Raw genomic sequence first — 18,524 nt, 5'->3', positions numbered from 1 at the left:
ACATGTGGCTAGAAATCCAACAATCGTCAAAGGACACAATCCTACTTCTCAACTCAGGCTTTGTGAGACCACAGTATATAAAACCATAGGTGCCATCTTTAATCTCTCTCTCTCTTTATCGCCCAACATTGCTCGACACACACACACACACACATATTGTAAGACTTGTTTTCCTTAACTTAAGGTAAAATGGCCTCCTGATCACATTTCGTACTCCCTCCTCCACTGTGACAGTCGTCTTTCAATACTAGGCCTCTGAGGTGTCTTGCTGCACATCACTTTCCACAGTTTCACTTACAACTCGCCTGATATCAAGAATATGTCTTGTTACCCTGTCTTCCGCAATGTTGTAGATCATATTACTCCTGGTCACGTGTCGTCTGCTCCACTGTGTGGTACATTGCGCCCCTGGAGGCCTCACCCATACTTCCTCCCCGAATTTGATGGTCTCTATTGTCTCTATCTGCCTGCTTGCTGGAAGGATCCTGGGATGCCTCCAGGAGTATGTGAATATCGATAGGTGCAGAACTGTCTCTTGCACTTGTTCTGATCTAGGCGACATATTGTACCAGTAGACAGCTTGCTCAAGTGAGGTGCTCCCTCTCTGCCTTTATTTTCCAGTGCTTTCTTGCCACAAGCCCGCTCATTCAGCTCAAAGTATAGGGCTAGTGCATCCCCCTCCAGGAATAATGGCATCACTGTGACAACATCACCTATCTTTTGGAGCTTCGCCACTAGGTCCACTTTCTTTAGTCAAGCCACCACATCACCTTCGCCACTGAACGGCTTTATTATATTGTTCAGGCTGGTAGCCATAGTTGGAAATAGCTTATTCTTTTGTTGATCAGCTCGTGAGAAGTCGTAACCGCGGTCCCTCAAATGCATGACTATAAATCCAACAATCGTCAAAGGTCACAATCCTACTTTTCAACTCAGGCTGCTTTTATACAGCCTATCTTCCTCAATTGCATGTGTGCGGTGAGATTTCACGAGACAAGAACTTATAAAACCACAGGCACCATCTTTAATCTCTCTTTATCACCCAACCTCGCCTGACGCACACACATGGTAAGACTTCTGTTTCCTTAACTTAAGACAAGATAAAGGTTATAATTTTGGCCATTATGCACTGTAATTCTTTGGCCGCCAGAGAATTACAGTGCATAATGCAGGTTTTTATATCGCGATAACTACTTGTTTCTGCAAAATTTAAATGAGATTTTTGTATTCAACATAGTCAGAAACCTGTTAAGTCGTCATTTTAAAGAAAATTGTGGAGGCAGGTCTAATGTAAAAAAAAAAAAAAAAATACCAAAAGTTCAAATAAAGACGTCCACCCTACTGCTATTGTGTTTTCAATTTAAAAAAAAAAAAAGTCTATTGTTTAAAACAGTACGTCAGCCAGTAAACTTGCAGAGAATTTGAATGCCTACTAGACACTGTCCTCGAGTGTCTAAGGTCTCTCTGTATAGGGGTTTGTCAGAACAACCTGGCATGAGGATACTTTTTCCATAGAAGTAAACCCTGACCAAATATTTATATGATTTTGATCACATAGTATTCGCTGCCCAAATAAGATCTCACTATGGCTAACCCACATTAGCTTTTCCGAGGAATGGTGCACCTTCTCCAAGTGATGTTACCTCAAGTAATAGCACAAAACTGGATACTCCACCAGACTAGATAAATTCTTGTCCTGGAAGCCAGTAAGACCAAGAAACCAAACGTATGAAAATGGTTAATTGAGGAGAGGAAAATTATGTTCTCAATTTCTTTACTAACTCGGTGTTTGAGAGATAAAGAACATTCAAATATCTATGTATCTCATACAGAATTCAAGTGTTAGCCCCAGGTTGTGAGCCCCTTGACTTGAAGTAAAATAAAACGGTGAAAGTGCACTGGGGGACGACCCTAAGACAATCAATGCACAGTTGCCGCACTGGTTGTTCAATCTGCAAAGGGTGTTTATTCCGAAAGTCGTTCTTAACATGGGGAGGTTGGGGTGTTTATTCCGAAAGGCATTTTCTCATTTTCAACCTCCTCGTAATCAACTTTTTAAAGGTAAATCTTCGGGTGGTCCCCCCAGTGCACTTTCACGAATAAAACAAAGTGAAAAGCATGTCGGCACTTCTGCATGTCAGTAACATGAGGCGAATGTGTGTATTTTAGTTTTAAGAACCGCCGACAGATGTCGCTTATCAGATAAAGAACAAGGGTCGATAACTCTTTTTCTAAAAGTGCGTACAAACTAAATTATATTTTGATTCACTTTTAATAATTTGTTTTTGTACAGAAAGATTGTTGGTTTTTTTTTTTGGTTTTTTTTGGGTTTTTTTACACAGTGATCACCACTTATCAAGGCCCGGAAGCCACTCAGGGATAAGGGTTATTGTAAGTACATCACGTTAGTGAGGAGATTTTATGAAGTGTTTAATTAGGGGGGCGGCTCATTAGGAATTTGTTAACATTAGACTTGAAGACATCCAAGTTGTAGTCCGGAGGGAAGCAGGCAGACGGAACAGAGTTCCACAGGCGTGCAGTTCTAAGAAAGAAGCTTTGCTCATGAAATCCGCGTTTTGATTTAGGCACAGATATAGAGTGGGGGAAATTTTTCACAGTGGATTCAGCTAGACGGGTGTTTTTCGTGAAAGATTGGCGAGGGGGGACCAGGGATTGGAGTTCAGACGAGCACCTGCCATGAAAATAACGATAAAACAAGGATAGGCTCGCAACGTCTCTTCTGTGGGAGAGGGGTTGCAGGGTAGAGAAAAGGGCATCCCCCACTAAACCACGAAGTCTATTTTGTACTCTGTCAAGGCATGATAGGCTGTTTTTGGCAGCTCCTGCCCAGATATGGCAACAGTATTCCATCCTTGGCCGTACTTGGCTTTTATATAGATAGAGAATTGCATCAGTAGTGAGATATCTTCTGGAGCGGTAGAAGGATCCCACCATCTTTCCTGCGACCTTGGCAACAGATTGATGTACGTGTTCCATTTCAGATCAGGAGTAAAGGTCAAACCCAGAAGCTTGTCAAAACACGGGGCCTCACCCAGACGAGAGCCATCCATCACAATTGATGCCAGCTGGGGATCAGAGCGTTGATGATGTAAGGATAGGAGTTTGGTTTTGGATGCATTAAAGGTAACTAGCCACATCTTCCCCCACTGAACCACGCGCTCGAGATCAGAGGAGAGAGAATCCGAGAGAACTTCGTCATTTACAGCCTTTGATGTGTTGCCGTAGATGGTCGTGTCATCAGCATAGATGTCAACGAATGATTTAAGTATGTGTTTAGGGAGGTCATTGATGTAGATCAGGAAGAGAGTTGGGCCCAGGATTGACCCCTGAGGGACTCCAGCATTTATATTGCAGGCCTCCGATTTTTGTCCATCTACCACTACTCTTATGAGCCTATCAGAGAGAAATGATTTAATGATTGAGAAAACATTTCCAGTTATACCGTAGCTGGAAATCTTGTGAAGTAGACCCTTATGCCATACTTTGTCAAAGGCCTTTGATATGTCGAGAGCAATTGCCCTAGAAAGGAAGCCTTTGTCAAGAGATTCACTAATCCTGTGGGATATAACCGTCAGCACATCTGCGGTAGATCTTGCAGAGCGGAAACCATATTGTGTGTCACTAAGAAGGTTATTCCTGCTGAGGTGGTTTACTATTTCTCTATTTAATATTGATTCCAGTAACTTACTCATAACACAGAGAAGACTTATTGGTCTGTATTGAGAGGGAGATGACTTATCACCTGAATTCTTAAATACAGGGCAAACTGAGGAGGTCTTCCAGGGGGTCGGAAAGCACTTCTCCTTAAGGCAGCGCTTAAATAGTTTCGTAAGTATGGGAGCAAGTTCTGGTTGAAGCTTTTTTAACACTATAATTGGGATGCCATCAGGGCCAGTTGCTTTACTGGAATCTAGGTTCTTGATTAGCTTGGCGACCTCATGCACGGATATTTGTATGTTACCTAGCTTGTTCTGTGTTATAGGAGAAAATATGGGGAGTTGATGGCCTTCGTCGCATAGGGTAGAATTAGCTGCAAAGTTCTTTGCAAATAGTTTGGCCTTGTCTGATGCTGACGAGATAACCTCTGGTCCATTGATAATGGTTGGGATAGAACGCACACTTCTGTTCAAGATCCTATTTGTTATTTGCCAAAACTGGTGGGAACCAAGCCGCTGATCAGCTACCTTGGATTTAACAGACTGGGCATATAGCTCTCTTGCATTTTTTATTACTCTTTTACAGTGGTTGCTGGCAGTCCTGAAAGCAGCTTTAGTCTCAGTGCATCTATTACGTTGGTAGTTATGGAAAAAGTGATTTCTGTGCGCGATAGCAGCAGCACATTCTGGGGAGAACCATGGCTGGCTGTTAGGTTTTTGTTGGAATTTTTTAGATGGTATGAATTGGTCTATGCCTACAATTAACCATTCGGTCAGATCTGATACTATAGAGGACACTTCCTTTTTAAACATGGAGTGCAGAGGTAAATCAGATATGAATGTACGGAAGCTATCCCAGTCAGCCATAGAGTATCGGATTGTATAAAAAACAAATTATTCTTAAACCTCTAGAAATGTTTCATGTTTTTTTTTATAATTTTCGTCATTTTTATACAAACGTAAAATAAAAAATAATTCTAAAAACAATCTTTAAATGTTTCATGTTTTTATATTTATTATTTCATTTTTACTATTGAATCAGTCACTCGAAAAGAAATTATATTAATACATTAAAATTATATTTTGATACAATGTTTCGATTTTCATATATTTTTGTGTTATTTATTTCGTTATTTTTGCGTTATCATAAACACTTGTTTATATTTGAGGTTCACATAATAATGGCCCCTAAAGGCCGTTTCTCTTTGGAAGAACAGGGTCGATAATTCGTCTCTATTGCTAATATGTCACTGTCATGCAGAAGTGCCAGTATGTCTTTTGTATTGGCAATCTTCAAGGTGTTTGTATCTGCGGAAATGCAATTTCCCTCCATTTTACGCAAAAATTACTATAAATAATTTTCTACTCGATAAATTTTCGTAATTTTATATATATATATATATATATATATATATATATATATATAAAATGGTACTTGTACAAGTTGTACAGTTTAATCATGACATTAAAAAATAAAAATATCGAAAAAAGGTTATATTTATTGTACGTATCCGTTTTGAACTGAAGATCTCCGAAAGAAAAAAGAAAAAAAAAATCATTTAATTTGATAGAGTAGGTTATTTTTTTTTTTTTTTTTTTTTTTTTTTTTTTTTTTTTTACAGCGGAAAAACACGTTTTTATGACAGCACGTTGACGGTAGACATATTTGAATTTTTAAAATTTTTGTTTGGATTTTTTAGAAACGTCACTGGGAGATAACTCAGTTTAAAGCGCCGACACTCCCTCCCCATCTTTAATACTAGCTTTTCTTCCTAAAACAGTATCATAAATTGTTTTTTCGCTTTAATTAAAAAAAAAAAAAAAAAAAAAACTACTTGATGAAATTAAGTGAATTTTTTTTCGGAGAACTTCATTCCATAACGTACAATTTAAACTTTTTTCGATATTTTAATTTTTTTAATGTCTTTAGATTAAACTGTAGGTACTAGTGCAAAGAGTGATCCTGACGTAAATAATAACGTTATTATTTAAAAAGCCATTCTTAATATGGGGAGGGGGAGGGTGTTTTGTACCTATTCTATACTTCACCCTAACAATTGAATAAAAAACATATCAAAACTTTAATTAAACTTGGAAATACGATTTAAAAAATAGCGCGAATTACTCTCTGCATTAGCACCAAACTGTATTACAATTTTCGACATGAGAGTTAAGTAAGCACTGTTGCTTTTGCTTAAAACTACATATTTAAAAATGGATCTGTTGACTTTTATCTTAACAAACACGGCAAATTTTAAATTGCTATCGTTCGCCTTCCTTCCCTCAATCTGTGAGGTTTTCTTAATAAAATTGTAAAACAAAAGCCTAAGAAAAACAATATGAAGTTCATTTTAAAAATACGGATATTAAATTAAGACCTTATTTTCTAACTTGTTATTGCATCTCAAATTGCAACGAAGTACAATCAAAAAACGAACAAACTTAAAACACTAACTTCGTTTTTATTCATATTTTTAGCAACTAAGTGTTTATGTCGCTATCTCAACAAAGTAACAGAATGGACAACGGACATGCTTTTTAAACAAAATAGAAATTCATAACAAACGTTTAAAAAAAAAAAAATGAGAGTTCGTCTCGACAAGAGAGGGAAGAAGCGAATGGGAAGGAGAAGTGTCTATTTTGAAAAGGAAAAAAAAAAAAAACAATGAAAAAAAATTAGAATAAAACGATTTCTCAAAACAATCTATAAACGAATAACAAATGATCACGTGAAATCAGCAAAAATATTACTGACAGGAATAAAAAAAAAAAACATAGATGTTCGAAAAATGGCAAATTTAAAGGCTTTTAACCTCCAAAACTAATATTGATATTAAAAAATAAATGCTCATTCTCTTTTCAATCATTTTTCTCCCTCTTCAGATTTAAAAATAATATTTTGGGAATTGATGAAAGGAAGATTAGATACTTCTTACCTTGTCTATCGCGGAAGAAAAAAAAACTTGTCCATTAGATCAACCTAAAAGGTTGTCGTTTATGGCGGCCTTCTTCCTCAATTTTACATCTAATATGGATTCCAATTTTTTTTCCTGATTTTAAAACAAAATTGTTAAAACTACATTTAAATTTTTGATAATTTAGGTAATCATGTATATTTAGAAAATTTTATAGAAATTTGGAGATTATCTTTCTTAGAATTAATAAACAATGTTCGTGTAAAAGTTGGTCGACTTCGTACGACGACTACCTGAACATTTTTCTCCTCTTACCATTCCCCAAACGTAAGCGAAAAGAGAAAGGCGCAATAAGAGGGGTCGTTAAAGCAGTCGTCGTGATCATCAAGAAGAAAAAGAAATTCAAAATGAAGTCTGAAAATCATTTCTTTCGAATAATTTCGTGTGTACTGGTGAACCTTCACTTACATGTAAATCGAAAAGTTGCTTTTATTTACAGTTACAACACACTTAATTCAGCAGACGTAGAAAAACTCATACAAATTTGTTCGAAATGTTTCCGATGAGATCACAATTTTTTAAGAGTCGCATGGACGCATGACGCATCTGAGAAAGAAAACAAACAGTTGTTTACATTTTAATTTTATTAAAATAATAATACTCGGTTTGGTGGAGTTTGCGAATCAATCAAATTTGTCAATTGATAATTTTATTTGTTCGGAATTGTTTTTGTTTTGTTGTTTGTTTTTTCGTGGCCAGATTGCAACATTCAGCATAGAACGGTCATCTTTTAATCATCTCCAAAACCAATTTGTGGAAGCACTCAGTGTCGAGTTCAGTCATTGTGCGAAATAACTAGCAAGTGAATCTTTAAAGATTTGTCTTAACTTTTATTATCGGTTTCTGAAGAGGGAAAGCATTACCAGAAGAAAATTCACATATAGAGCCAAACTATACCCAAAAGGACAAACGCTAAGATATTTACCTTGAATGGATTTCTCGATTCTGTCTGTGTTATGTGCCAATTAGTTACGAGACACCTCTTCAAGTAATTCATCCTCCTTGACCGAGGCACACGAAGAATTTAAAATAATGAATTACACTGTGCCATAAAGTAGAAAGTTTAATATGGTTTATGTTAGAAATTGTGCTGAATCAGTAATTTCTTATACAATTGTTGCGGAGCCGGTCGTCCAGAGACAATCGACCCAACAACTAACAAGGTAGACACAGGCAAAAAGTAAACAGCAAAGAAGAATGACAGACACAGGTTGTTTGGTTAAAGACGAGGGTTCGCCTTTTATTTTTTTAAAAGAAGCAAAAAATCGTATGACCTGGATGCTGATCACCTGGAAGGTCGCACATCACTGGAGGCTAAGGTCTGGAGGTCAGGAACAGGTACTTCAGAACATAGGGTTGCTCGGTAGGTCTGGAACAATCAGCTGGACGTCTAGGCGGTCCGGAACAGGCGGTGGACACTGAGACACTGACAGTGTTAAGGAATGGACAACACTGAGAACGGAGGATCAGTGTTTAGGAACAGACAACACTGAGAACGGAGGATCAGTGTTTAGGAACGGACAACACTGAGAACGGAGGATCAGTGTTTAGCAACAGACAACACTGAGAACGGAGGATCAGTGTTTAGGAACGGACGACACTGAGAACAGAGAGATCAGTGTTAAGGAACGGACAACACTGAAAATGGAGGATCAGTGTTTAGGAACGGATGACACTGAGAACGGAGGATCAGTGTTAAGGAACGGACTACACTGAGAACGTAGGATCAGTGTTAAAGAATGGACGACACTGAGAACATAGGGATCAGTGTTAAGGAACGGACGACACTGAGAACATAGGGTCAGTGTTAAGGAACAAACTACACTGAGAATGGAGGGATCAGTGTTTAGGAATGGACGACACTGAAAACGTAGGGTCAGTGTTTAGGAACAGATGATTGGTAGGGAGCCAGGCGTGAGCAAGGTTGCAGGTCAGAGGAGCGAGGTGGCAGGCGAGGCTGCAGGAGGCACCAAGGGCTGGAAGGCTACAGGAATGAACAGGAAGCCGCTGGAGTGAGCTAAAAGTGCTGGAGACTGGAAGTGAATTTCACTGCTGGTGGGTCTCAGGAAGCAAGCAGTAGTGAATCACATTTGTGAAAAAATTTATTAGCCCTGATAAGGGCTATTTGAACTGCTGCTGCTGGTGCTGGAATCCTTTGGTGCTGGTGGATTCGGACGACGTGACTGGTAGCGTTAGTCGTTGCTCCCCGGACGAGTTGCTGGTATTTATTTGCTTCCCCACTGAGCAAATTAGGCACAAGGCCGTTTTTTCATGTGGAGAGTGAAGGGGAAAATGGTGACCAGCTTCCTAGGGAGTAGGGGAGCTAGATAGTGACAATTGGTATGAAGGGTTTCGTAATGAAGGGTTACGTAAAATACAGTTAGTTAGAATAATTACAGAACACTTAGTCGATGAGGAAATTCTAGATGAAGCCCTATTAGAAGATTTATTAGACGAGTCTCATAAATTGTCAGAGATTCAGGTTGTATAAAAAATTGGAAAATCAATCCTATGTAGAATTCTTCCGACAAAAGGAAGTTTACTTCGACTGATTCCAAAGACGTAGAATCAGATTACAATAAGCTCCGAGAGCTAATTTTAATCGAAGAATTGAAGAGTTGCATCGACGATGATTTGAAAGCATTCCTTACAACAGCTTATCGGATGGCAACTTTCGCTGATGAATATGCCCTAACGCACAAGCGAGGCAAAAGCAGACCCACTCGCCTATTCGAGCAAAAAGATCCCAGGGACTACAGAATGATGACTAATATTGATTGTACCACAAAAACTGTTGGCGAGAACAATGTGTACTGACCTCCTGCATTAAGAAGCAAGTACCCCCATACAAAGCCACCACCTCCTACCTATCGTCAAACAGACGGGTGGAAAACCATAATGTGCCACTACTGTAAAAAGGTAGGGCACATCGACGTACACTGCCCTGACAGAAAAGGCACCAATTTTGGACGGAGATTTACGAGTAAACCACAAGGCTTCATCTCTTCACATAAGCGCATTACGTTTAAAGATACTGACGAAATTAGAAAGGAATATAGACCATTCATATCAAATGCTCATATGTATATGATCGCTCAGATGAACAGCCTGTAAAAATTCTGAGAGACACTGGGGCAACCCAATCTTTGATTTTGGAGCAGAGTATGCCATGCGGGTCACAAACAGCCACAGGAGAATCCGTTGTGATTTGCGGAATTGGTGGAAATTACATCGATGTCCCAATCCATTGAGTCTCTCTTGATTCGGATATAGTATGCGGTCCGGTAGAAGTGGGCATAGTCAGTAGCCTACCCATGAAGGGTATCTCGATGTTACTCGGGAATGATCTAGCCGGAGAAAGAGTCATCCCCCATCCAAGAGTGATAATGGAGCCAGACATCTAAAAAAAAAACTGAGTTGATGGAAGAGCAACACCCCGGCATATTCCCATCATGTGCAGTAACCCGTGCGCAGACCGCAAAAAGAACTGCAGAAGAAGAGTCTGCAATGAAAGATCAGTCCGAGGAGGATGAAGAAATTAACCTCTCCCAGTTATTCATGAATCCTGAGGTGGAAACTAAATCAACACCCGTGGATACAAATAATCTCCTTACTAACCACAAACCTGCTCCCAGGTTTCCCACCTCACAACAGTTGATCATGGAGGAACAGTGAAGAAGCACTACCCAAGAAAGAACTGGAGAAAGTACCCTTTGGTTACTTCATAAAAAAACGGCATGCTGATGAGGAAGTAGAGGTTCTCACAATCCCCCGCGCATGAAGACTGGTCGGTACTATACCAACTAGTATTACCTAGGACACGCAGGGCTGAAGTATTAGAAGTGGCTCATGAAATCCCCTTGGGAGGCCACTTAGGCATTCGCAAGACTTACGAGAGAATCACTAAACATTTTTATTGGCCAGGGGTATACAAAGACGTATCTAACTATTGCCGAACTTGTCACATCTGCCAGATGGTAGGCAAGTCAAACCAGAAAATACCAGTCGCCTCATTACATCCTATACCCGCATTTAGGAACCCTTCTGCTGAATTTTAATCAACTGCAAGACTAAAAGGGGAAGTCAGTATTTATTCACCCTCATCTGTGCATCCATCAGATTCCCGGAAGCAATCCCACTCAGAAACATATCTGCTGAGAAAATCATAAAGGCCCTTCTCAACTTCTCCATGGTTGGACTGCCAAGAATAATATAATCCGATCAAGGATCGAATTTTATGTCCAGGAGGTTTCAACAGTCCATGAACATGCTGGGTATACAAACAGTCAAGTCGAGCGCATATCACTCCCAATCCCAGGGCACCTTGGAAAGGTTTCATTCTACACTGAAGACCATGATCCGAACTTATTGCCTTGGTCACCAGAAGGATTGGGATGAGGGTATTCCCTTCTTGATGTTTGCAGCATGAGATGCTACACAGGAATCTTTGGGATTCAGTCCATTTGAGTTAGTGTTTGGCCATTTGGTACGCGGCCCCCTAGCATTGTTGAAAGAAAAATGGCTTCAGGAAGGATCCACCCACGAACCCATGCTGGAGTACGTATCGCAGTTTCGAAATTGACTACATGAAACCAGCCAATTGGCATGCAAAAAACTGCGGACAACTCAAGCCAGAATGAAGAAGCATTATGACCAAAATGCTGTCCCCAGGAGCTTCGAAGTTGGAGACAAAGTGCTTGTTTTGTTACCCTTATCTGGTCATCCACTTAAGGCTCGGTTCCACGGCCCTTATACCATTGCTCGGAAGGCCAGCGAACTAAACTATGTAATTAATACCTCTGATCGTAGAAAGTCAACACAGATGTGTCACATCAATATGCTCAATCCGTATTTCGAAAGGGATAAATTAAACCTTATCGTGGTCACCACTGCACCCACTCCCGCGAGGAAACCAATAGATGACAATGAAGAGATCTCAGAGAAAAACCAACACACCCTGAGATTATCAAATTCAGAAATATTAGCCAATCTTACCTCCCTCGTATCTCATTTGTCAAGTAGCAAAAGAGAGGACATAACTCTCATTATTCGGAACTACAGCAATCTCTTTCCGGATGTCCCCAAATGAATGAACCTTGTTCAACATGATATAGAGATTGAAAATGCCCTCCCCATTAAACAACACCCGTATCATGTCAACCCACATAAAGCAGAAATAATCAGTCATGAAGTGAAATATATGTTCGAACATGGCATCATTGAACTTTGCCAAAGCATCTGGTCATCTCCTTGTGTGCTAGTCGGAAAATCTGATAGATCCATTCGCTTCTGCACGGATTATCGCAAAGTGAATGCTGTCACAAAAGCTGACTCTCACCCCATATCTAGGATGGACGATTGCATTGATAAGATTGGCACAGCCACATATATTTCCAAATTAGACCTACTCAAGGGATATTGGTGTGTACCCTTGACTGAACGGGCTAAAGAAATATCCGCTTTCGTTACCTATTATGGTTTGTATCAGTATAGAGTTATGCCTTTCGGGATGAAAAACTCCCAGGCCATCTTTCAGAGAATGATGAATTCATGCTTGCAAGACTTACCCGGTGTTGAAATCTATATTGCCGACATCGTCATATACAATGATAGCTGGGTTGAACACATAATGTCCCTGAGAGCCGTATTTGATAGACTCCGACAGGAAAATCTTACTGTCCATTTAGCTAAAAGCGACTTTGGCAAAGCTGAAGTTATATACCTGGGGCTTACAGTCAGCTATGGGAAGATATCCCTAGTTGAGGCCAAAATTCAGGGTATCGTAGATTATCCTGTCCCTACCAACTTGAATGGTCTGAGGCGATTCCTCGGCATGGCCGGATACTACAGGAAATTCTGTCACAACTTCTCTGACATAGCCTCACCACTTACCCAGTTGCTATCCAAGAAGGTGAAATTCTCCTGGACATCATCTTGTCAAAAAGCATTCGAGTAAATCAAATCTTTATTATGTTCCCAACCTGTTTTGAAAGCTCCCGACTTCTCACAACCATTCCAGTTGGCCATCGATGCCAGTGATTCTGGTCTCGGATCTGTGGTACTTCAAACAGACTCGGCCGGTATTGAACACCCGGTTAGCTATTTCTCCAGGAAGTTTAACGCTTATCAAAAAGGATATTCGACTGTTGAAAAGCATTTCGACATTGTATGTATCCTCTTCATGCAGGAAAGTACTCGTTTACACTGATCACAACCCACTCACTTTCCTGCATAAAATGAAAGATAAAAATCGAAGATTATTAAACTGGAGCTTGATTCTACAAGAATATAACTTAGAAATCCAGCATATCCAGGGAGTTAATAACGTTTGTGCCGATGCATTGTCGCGTGTATGATATGTATAAACTAGAACTCTTCTTTAAAAAAAAAAGAAAAAAAAAAAGATTTTTCTTAAATAGGTAGTGGGATGTTACATTTTTAGTAAAAAAATAATGTAATTAACTATTTTTTTTATATGTTGTTCGAAATCGAGAGAGAATAGGAGTTTTTTTTTATTTTCATCAATTTTGTTGTCATCTGCGCTCAGTCAAAAAATAATCACAACGATGTGAAGAGATATATAGAGAGTGGACAAAAGTAGAAAAGAAAGAGAATAGCTAACGAACGCTGACAGTAGTGGAGAAAGAAAGAAAAAAGAAAGAAACCAGCTAGCGAACGCTGGCAGGCTGTATAGAGAGGGGGAGGTGAAAATATATATATGGAGAGAGGGGGCGTTTTAACCTGCGCACTTACGAAAGACAAAAACACAGAGTCTGCCCCTCGCTACCGAGCGAAGCAGTCGTCAACGGCGACATTGCAAACAGGTGTAATATTAGCAGTAATATAGTACTGCGGTTGATAAAGCCGAGGACAGCATGCTTAATAAACATTGGAAAGGAGTCCACCTGATGTATTTGGAATAATTTTTTGCAAAAGGAAGCCTGATGCGACAGAAAAGAATTCAATGAATATTGAAAAGGCGTCTACTTAAGATATTTTGGAGCCAGTTTTTCGGAAGGAAATCGGATAAGAAGAAGAAAGAAGTAAAGACACTAAGACAGTGAGTGAAACAAAATCTCTCTTTCTCTCGCTCTCTCTCTCTTTCTTTCTCTCTCTCTCTCTCTCTCCCTTACTTTTTGTTTTAAACTGAACAGACGATAATGACCAGTACGAAAATGTCATATTTAGGTCTGGCATATATTTAACTTGAACATTCTCTCTCGATAAAGACAATTTATTTTCTTTCATGCATTACATTTTAAACTATCAAAACAATTGCATTTTTATTTTACATATTTTTTTTTGGGGGGGGGGGTTATAAATAAACTTTCATTCATAATTCCCATCAGCATTTTGTTTGTTATTTCGGTTGTCTTTTTCTGTCTTGCGTTTTACCGTTGTCTCTGAAGAATTTGGATAATCCCTTCCCGTATTTATTTTTTTTTTTAATCCCGGGAAAAAAATTTTTTTATTATTGTTGTGATCCTATCTCTACAGTCCCCAGTGGAGATAGCTAAGTCGTAACACAGGTATGAGCCGAGAAAAAGCACACTCAACTACAGGGACCAAAGTAGAGTAGAGTCCAACTCCAGAAAGCCAACCTTTCAGCATTTCGATGACACTGCAGATCGGGCATCCTCAAGCTGCCCTCACTAAGCTTCTGTGTACAGACCTGTCTATGAACAAACGGCCTTTCCCCTTTCCAAAAGGAGTCGCTCCAAGGCCTTAAGATAATCTGCAGGCAGAGGAAGTACAGACATATGGTAACGGATCAACGGAAAGATGAAAGTTACACACGACTCCGCACAACCCTTCAGGGACAATCCCTGCAAATCCAAGTCCCAACCGACGATTCGACCTTTGCCTGTACATCTGACCAATTCTTATCCAGCTGAACGCCCGGTTCAAACCATACTCCAAAAATCTGTACCAGGCCATCAGTCCAGCTGAAATCGCCAGGAAGGGTGTTGATTCCCGACCAAGCTCCCAACCGCAGGCCAACGGACTTGCTGGGATTGACAATGGCCTCTGTGACTTCTTCATACTCAGCAATTGCCTTGGTCACTGCGTTAATATCGATACGTCATGCAACAAATACAGTGATGTCATCAGCGTAAGTGGACACCCTTGCACATTTGCTGCCAGGTAGAGCTATGCCGCGTAGGACTGGTCTAGCCGCCTCATCCCTTCACTTGCGAAGGAAGGGCTTCAATGCCAGGACATACCTGGCACACCAACTGAGAGACCCCAAAGGACTTCGACAAGATCCCATTTAATTGCACTGCCTCCGAAGGTTTATGATACAGAACAGAGATCCACTTGCGGAAGTCCAGACCAAAGCCGGCAGTCTCTATAAAAAAAACCATGGTCGACCCTATCAAACGCTTTGGAATGATCTTAATTGATCCGCATGGCTCCTTTGTCATCTTCTAAGCCCTCTATGATCAAGTCACCAATAATAACCTACAGTCGGTTTGCAAGAACATGGAACAAAATCTTAAACTCTGTGTTTAGCAGAGTGATGGGCCTATAATCATCTATCCTCACCACCATGCCGCTCTCTTTTCTTCAGTAGTGTGACCACTTCTTTGGTAACCTGCCCAGGGATGGATCCCTGAGCAAACCAGTTAAATACACCAGTCAGAAGAGTTTGTTTAAACATGGGCAACAGCCTCAAATACAGTTCGTAGGGCAGACCATCAAGTCCTGGAGATTTTTTATATTCAACATGCTTCAACACAGTAATGACCTCACCCTCCATAAGCATCCCATCACAGCTAGCTGCTCGCGCTGCAGTAAGGCAGGGCAACCCAGTTAAATAGCTGCCAAACTCCTGGCCATGGATTCTGGGTAGTTGGGTGAAACGCTCCTCCAAATGTTGCCGAAACCCATTGAAAATTTCTTGAGTCATTGCGAGAGTACATTCTTCCAGGTTTTTCACTTTCCAAATGTACCCCGCCGATATGCTCAACAGCATCAACGTTCACGGCTTCGTTAGAGATTCTTATTAACCTAGCCCTAACTACTTGCCCTTCATACCACTTGCTAGCCAAGTGATTGAGGTCCCCCTTAACTAATGCTATCTCTAGGGGATCTCCACCAGCCACCGCCCGGGTCAGCCTATTATATAAGTGTGTCTTAGCCCTAGTTAAAGTGAGATTTGGGCTATATTGGATGAAAAAAACACCTAATAGTGGCCTTAAGTTTAATCCACCAGCTATTCCTGGTAACCACCTCCACTAACTCCTGCTGAATTAGTGCTGTCAGCTGGTTCAGGAAGTCGGCAGTCTTCAGCAATGGAAGCATTCAACTTCCAGTACCCAGCCAACCTAGGCCTATTACCTACCTTCAAATGGGCCATAACTAGTTTATGGTCCTAATGACCTAGCCAGTGGAATGTAGGAAATCTATGTAGCCTCTTCTAACTAACATCCTGTCAAAGTAGGCACTCTGACAGGAGGCTGCACCAGTATGCCACGTCCACATCTCCCTCCCCAGGTGATCCAGACGGAACCTATCAACAAGATTGCACAAGGCCATCAGGTTAGACAGGCTGCTTTCACACCTCTCCGATCCTCTACTCCCCCCGACCTTATCTATCTTGGGATCCAGGATGGCATTCCAGTCCCCCATTATAATTACCTGCTCCACACTCAAGAGAAACACCCTCATCTGCCAAAAAAAGAAAACCTTCTTCCCAGCGAAATTGGGCACGTAAACAGCTAAAATCTTGAACTTACCACTTTTAATAGCAACATTGACCATGACCAGCCTTCCATGAGTAACCATCATAGATAGGGTGCGACCTACTAGTACAGAAACCCCACGACTACAAGAATTGCCATATGCTGAGTAGACGTCAAAGTCGCCCGTCAGCATATCACGATCCCTGTCAGAAACAAAGTGAGTTTCCTGTAATGCAGCTATATCTACTTAAAGGACCACGAGATCCCTCAGCACATGAGCAGCCTTGCTTTGGGATCTCCTGCCCCTCATGTTCAAACTAACTAGGTTTAGTTTTGTTGCCATAATTCCCTAACTAGTAGTATTCGTCTATCATGGGTCTAAAATCTTCAGGGTAAGAACGCCAAAAGACTGACCGATGCTGCCAGTTAACAGTTCACTTGTGCACTGACCTTCTTGGACCAGCCTTCCCATGTCCAGGAGGAAGGTTAATTTGATGGCTCTATAAAGGGAAGGGCGAACATAAATCGGGACCCTCCCTTCACATTTACACTGAATTTGCAACAGTGACGGATGCTCCTCCTCTACTAGCTTCATCCCAGGTACAGCTGACTTCGCTTTCTCCAGCATCTGTGACAATGCTTCACTCTGCCTCCCTTTTCCTTCCTGATGAACGTGATGAGTAATGGGGCATCCCCGAAATTCTCCGGATTCTCCGCACTCTTCTTGTCAACTTCCATGAGCTTCCCCAATGACCTCAAGTTCTTCCTCTGGCTTCCGCTTGGGGTCTGTCAGCAATTGGGTTTGTTCAATCTCGCACATCCTTTTTCCAGACAAGAATGACTACTTCCGGGTCCTTTTGGTTTGGACTGGTGTTGTTGCTGGGGCGGTGTGCTCTTTGTCTTCTGCTGGAACTGTGTCATCTGGAGATTCAGGGGCTGGTGTTTCCTCACCAGGTGTGGTGGTTGTGTTGAGAAGGGGAGGGGTGTTCTGTTCCTCCATGGGGGTTGCAGGCTGAGCAGAGTTGTCAACGTCTTTATGGTCTTCTCTGACCTTCTTCGTAGTCGCCGTGGAAGTCTTGCCTTTTTCTCCTCCTCCTCCTCCTTGGATTCAGAGGCTAATTTCCTTTTCATCCCCGACTTTTCATCCTTTGCTGGTTTCTCTATCTTCTTTACTGCTGCTGTCTGTTTTCTCTTTCTCGCTATTGTGGTCGGTACATCCCTTGTCGGTTTGCTTCCTCCCTTTTCCACTTTTTCCAGGGGCACAACCGCTGGCAGAGTCTCTATTTTCCTTTTCGAGCATACTTTGACTATATGCCCTGGCAGCAAGCAGTTCCAGCAGTGAGGCCTTCTCCCCTCTACGATAAGCGACATGGTCCAGGCCTACACTTTAATTGGGCTGGTATAGCATTAAAACCGGCCTGGTTTACTTTCATTTGAATCTGGTAGTCCCTGTTCCTTATGTTCCTCTGCCCACATACCGGAGTCACTGCTTCAACATCCCCATATTGGGATAAGATTGCCCCCAGTTGCTCCTCTATGATGCAGCTTGAGACTCCCAATACGGAGATAACAGTTCTTCTCCTCTCCAAATATTTGGGCTTACACTGAAGCACCTTCCACACCACATCTGTCCTGGCCACTTTCTCCACTTCTTCCGCTCAGGGCCACATATCCCACATAGCGTATGTAAGAGTATCTTGTGTAGGAGACGGTGAGACTCGTCGTGGGCGACGAAGCGTTTCACTGAAGAACCACAGCAACACACAGCAAACCAACAAACAATCACAGCCACGGCGCGAAGGCAACTTACAAAGCTCAGCTGACTGCACGAATAGACACGGAACCCAACGGTCACTGTACTGATCGCCACGAACGTCAGAACCCGACTGACTCGCACCTCCAATGGACCGATTTTTATTACTCAAGATGGCCTAGCTAATTTGCATCCCCGCGAGATCTCGCGCGATCCTGCGAGATTCCGTCTCTAATAAAAGCAGGCAGGCGCCATCTTGAAACTCTTTCTTCCGCTGCCCCGACCACAGGATCAGCCACCACCCCACACGCCAGGCACACACGGACCCTCTTGCGCCGAGGGCTACGGTTAGTCTCACACTCCCCCCTGGTCTCCAGATCACATACGTGACACGGCGGACGTGGCCGTTTGATTCGAGCACGCCTGCGGAGGG

The 18,524-nt window shown here is 41.5% G+C and overlaps 1 protein-coding gene across 2 annotated transcripts in view; it reads right to left on the bottom strand.

The window, feature by feature from the left end:
- The window catches only part of LOC145256523 (inositol hexakisphosphate kinase 1-like), a 246,645-nt gene extending 239,581 nt beyond the window's left edge, over window positions 1-7,064 (bottom strand). Inside the window, exon 1 of one of the 2 annotated variants that reach the window (XM_080115548.1) lies at window positions 6,614-7,064. The gene's annotated coding sequence lies outside the window, so the exon portion shown is untranslated. The remainder of the gene's footprint in view (window positions 1-6,613) is intronic. The other variant, XM_080115537.1, reaches the window with a different exon arrangement.
- Window positions 7,065-18,524: the final 11,460 nt, after the last annotated feature.

The sequence above is a fragment of the Euprymna scolopes genome, chromosome 3 (genome assembly GCF_053919585.1).
Source record: "Euprymna scolopes isolate OS-2025 chromosome 3, ASM5391958v1, whole genome shotgun sequence".
NCBI lineage: Eukaryota > Metazoa > Mollusca > Cephalopoda > Sepiida > Sepiolidae > Euprymna > Euprymna scolopes.
The sequence above is the reverse complement of the archived record's forward strand: the minus strand, read 5'-3'. Positions and strand labels throughout refer to the sequence as shown.